Source organism: Leopardus geoffroyi, chromosome B1 (genome assembly GCF_018350155.1).
Source record: "Leopardus geoffroyi isolate Oge1 chromosome B1, O.geoffroyi_Oge1_pat1.0, whole genome shotgun sequence".
In the NCBI taxonomy this organism is placed as follows: domain Eukaryota; kingdom Metazoa; phylum Chordata; class Mammalia; order Carnivora; family Felidae; genus Leopardus; species Leopardus geoffroyi.
This window is the reverse complement of record NC_059327.1, coordinates 91,866,849-91,870,908: the sequence shown is the minus strand read 5'-3', so window position 1 is coordinate 91,870,908 and position 4,060 is coordinate 91,866,849. Positions and strand designations below refer to the sequence as shown.

Genomic DNA, 4,060 nt, shown 5'->3' with positions numbered 1-4,060 from the left:
TTCGAGCCCCGCGTCGGGCTCTGGGCTGATGGCTCAGAGCCTGGAGCCTGTTTCCGATTCTGTGTCTCCCTCTCTCTCTGCCCCTCCCCCGTTCATGCTCTGTCTCTCTCTGTCCCAAAAATAAATAAACGTTGAAAAAAAAAAAAAAACAAAAACAAAAATAAAGTTATGATTCAATTAGTTTTCTTAATACCAAGATTCAAAAAAGACTATAGTTCAGCTTATCACATGTCATTTTATTGTGGGTTTCGTTCCACTTCAATAGCATTTACTCTTCAAGGGGCACCTGGGTGGTTCAGTCAGTTAAGCACCTGACTTCAGCTCAGGTCATGATCTCACGGTTGCTGGGTTTGCACTCTGTGTCGGGCTCTGTGATGACAGGTCAGAGCCTGGAGTCTACTTTGGATTCTGTGTTTCCCTCTCTCTCTGCCCCTCCCCCGCTTTCACATGCACCCTCTCCCTCTCTTTCAAAAATAAACATTAAAAAATAAAAAAAAAAAAGAATTTACTGTTCAAAATTATAAGCTCTCAAAAAGCACCCAGAGCAATCAAACTAAAATATTTCATCTCTTTTTACCTTTTATCTTTTACATACATTAATATCTATATTCAAAATGACTACAAATAATGTTCTTTTGTCTTTTTCATGACTGATACAAACTCTAAGTCATATAGACAAATAAAAACTAATAGCAGGCCAAAGAGGAGACGTCAAGGGCTACTTGTGACTGCAGGTGAATGAGGTGACCACCAACTGTGTAAAATCAATGACGCTAAATTTCAGTCTTGTCAAAATATGTCCATGGTATAAGAAGTATTATACTTCCCTTCTTTTGACAAATGGATCAATAAAATGATAGAATAGACAAAGGTACAGACTCATAGTCTGAATGAGATATAACATTCTATTTTTTTCCAGAAGGGTCATAACAAAACAAGTTCCCCAACTGTAGACTCTTTCTCCTTCCCATGTTTTCTAGTCTTTTGTTTTTCGCCTTATCTTATTTTTGCTGTTTTCTAAAATATATTTTATAAATGTCTATTTATTTATTTTTTTTGAGAAAGAGCGCAAGCAGGGGAGGGCAAAGAGAGAGGGATAAAGAGAAGCCCAAGCAGGCTCCACAGTGTCAGTGAAGAGCCCCATTTGAGATTCAAACTCATTAAACGTGAGATTATAGCGGCAGCTGAAATCCAGAGTCAGATGCTTAACCCACTGAACCACCCAGGCAGCGCTATGTGCTTGCTGTTTTAAAGGGTGTTTTGGGGCGCCTGGCTGGCTCAGTTGGTAGAGAACGCAACTCTCAGTCTCAGCGACATGCATTCAAGCTCCATGTTGGGCATGGAGCGTACTTAAAAAAACAAAAAAACAAAAAAAAAAAAAAGAAAGAAAAAAGAGAATGTTTTGGACCTCACTACGTATTCTCTGGCTCTGGGGTAGGGAGAATCTCCTTACTCACTGAATTATGCCGCTTACATGTACTATATGGTGGGGAAATATAGTTTAGAAGTGATGAAAAAGACATTTAAGAATGGAATGTCTTCTAAATTCTTATTTATAATCACCAGATGGTTCACTCAATGATTATTTTTTTCTGTTTTGTGCTGTTTTCTTTTATGGCAGTCTTACCAAAATATTAGCCCCTTTGTGTATATTTCTTTCCCTCAAAATAATACATTTTACATCACTTTACCGATGTTTTGAAAAGAGAAGACCATTAAAATAGACATACACAGATATTCTTAAGTTAAAGGAGTACTAAAAAGTTTAAAATTTGCTCTAACATGAACAGTATTTTAATTTTTTGTTGTTGCTGTTAATAGAGATCTCATATGTTAAAAATGAAATCAAATCTATTTATTGACATAGTTTTCTTTTTTTTTTTTTTTTTAAATTTTTTTTTCAACGTTTATTTATTTTTGGGACAGAGAGAGACAGAGCATGAACGGGGGAGGGGCAGAGAGAGAGGGAGACAGAATCGGAAACAGGCTCCAGGCTCTGAGCCATCAGCCCAGAGCCCGACGCGGGGTTCGAACTCACGGCCCGCGAGATCGTGACCTGGCCGAAGTCGGACGCTTAACCGACTGCGCCACCCAGGCGCCCCTATTGACATAGTTTTCATACATTGTGGGAAATATATAACTTTGAAACTTTAAAGAATTCTTTTTTGGTTAGTCATTTTGCAAATGGATACTCCTCACTAGAGGGAAAAGCAGTTAACAAGAAGATAGTGGTACCCAAATAATTTGAATAATCAAAGCAAATTTTTGTTTTAAAAGATTTACTGAGACATCACCCATTATAAAGTGCACAGATCTTAAGTGTATAGATCACTTAATTTTTACATATGCATACACCTATATATGAAGCAAAGTTATATTTCACTGGGTGGAACAGTAAGGGTTAAGTTGTATTGGTGAATCCATAGCTAAATATTACATATTTGGGTTTACATGTAAAAATTGTTATGTTTCTCTGGGTAACATCATCAACTGAGATAAAGTTTTAAATTTCTATTGTGAATTTTTTACCGCCGGTTTTACCTATAAGTTCCACATTGTCAGTTCTATCTATACAAAATTGTTTAAAATGACTAAAAGAAAACCAAACTCTAATAACATCATACAATTCGTCTATTACAATTTGTCTCAAGTGATTCTCTTTATTTAAGCTGTATAGGTGAGAAGTAAAGCAAATTCAGAATGGAGATTTAAAATATGGCTCAGTCTACTTATGTAATAATCTTTCTTTACTTCTTTATATGTTCTGATAGAATTTGATAACCAACCTACTCCTAACATTTAGGGGGGTTTAGGGCTACAGTATAAATGGAAACGAATACATCTTGTGTTTATAAAATCTTTATAAGATATCTATGAATTTATATATATGTATATAACATATATATATTAAATGTTTTATGCCCTTCCACTTTAAGAATGTACCCCTCGTAAAGATTCTGAATTTCCAAATCTGAGTTTAGACTTCTTGGATTTTCAGCCTTTGTACTTTGTGTTGCTTCTGTTTGCTCCCACCCAGAGGTCTATCCAATCCCACAGGGACCTCTTGTACAATCTACGGATGTCACAGACTACACTGCGCAGCCAAGCGCCATTTTCTGCAAGCAGTTATTGTTGGCAGCTCTCAAGGCACCTCTCAGGCCACCACACAGACTACTGATTAAATTTTTGGTCTAGTGCTTGCTTCGGCAGCACATACGCTAAGAAGATACAGGGAAGATTAGCATGGCCTTGTGCAAGGATGACATGTGAATCCATGAAGTGTTCCATATTAAAAAATAGGTAAATAGGGGCGTCTAGGTGGCTCAGTCGGTTAAGCGTCCGACTTCAGCTCAGGTCACGATCTCACGGTCTGTGAGTTCGAGCCCCGCTTGGAGCTCTGGGCTGATGGCTCAGAACCTGGAGCCTGCTTCCGATTCTGTGTCTCCCTCTCTCTCTGCCTCTCTCCCGTTCATGCTCTCTCTCTGTCTCAAAAATAAATAAAAAAAACGTTAAAAAAAATAGGTAAATAAATAAATAAATAAATTTTTGGTCTACATAATCAATCAAGATTATTAGTATTTCTTTTGATCTAAGGGTGCTATGAATCAAGAATGTTTGGAAACCTGTGTCTTAGTCTCCATGAAGGGACTCTGCTTAATCCCAAGAAGTATTTAAATATTTATACAATTTACACTTGTTGTTGTCCCTACCATTCTATTTCAAGCCCTGTTGTAAATGTAATGACAAAGTGTTATGCACAAAATAGGTTTTACATGCTTACTTATTTACTTATTTAACTCATTGAACACATGAACACATTGGCTAAATAAATGCATGAATACTTAGTAAAGGAATCTGAGGTATTAAAGGACAATATTAAAAAAAATATCACAGTGAGTGTCTAGATATGGGAAGAGGGAGGTATAACACTAAAGAAAACTTGTGACAAAATACTTCGTAGTGAAACCCAAGTGATAAAAATCCCGACCAGAGAAGAAAACACTGATATTTAAGAAAGGCAGACAAGGGGGGCACCTGGGTGTCTCAGACGGTTGAGTTT

General features: G+C 37.0%; 1 pseudogene; it reads left to right on the top strand.

Annotated features, from left to right (window-relative positions):
• The first annotated feature begins 3,194 nt into the window (after positions 1–3,194).
• Positions 3,195–3,294, top strand: LOC123596590 (annotated as a pseudogene).
• Positions 3,295–4,060: the final 766 nt, after the last annotated feature.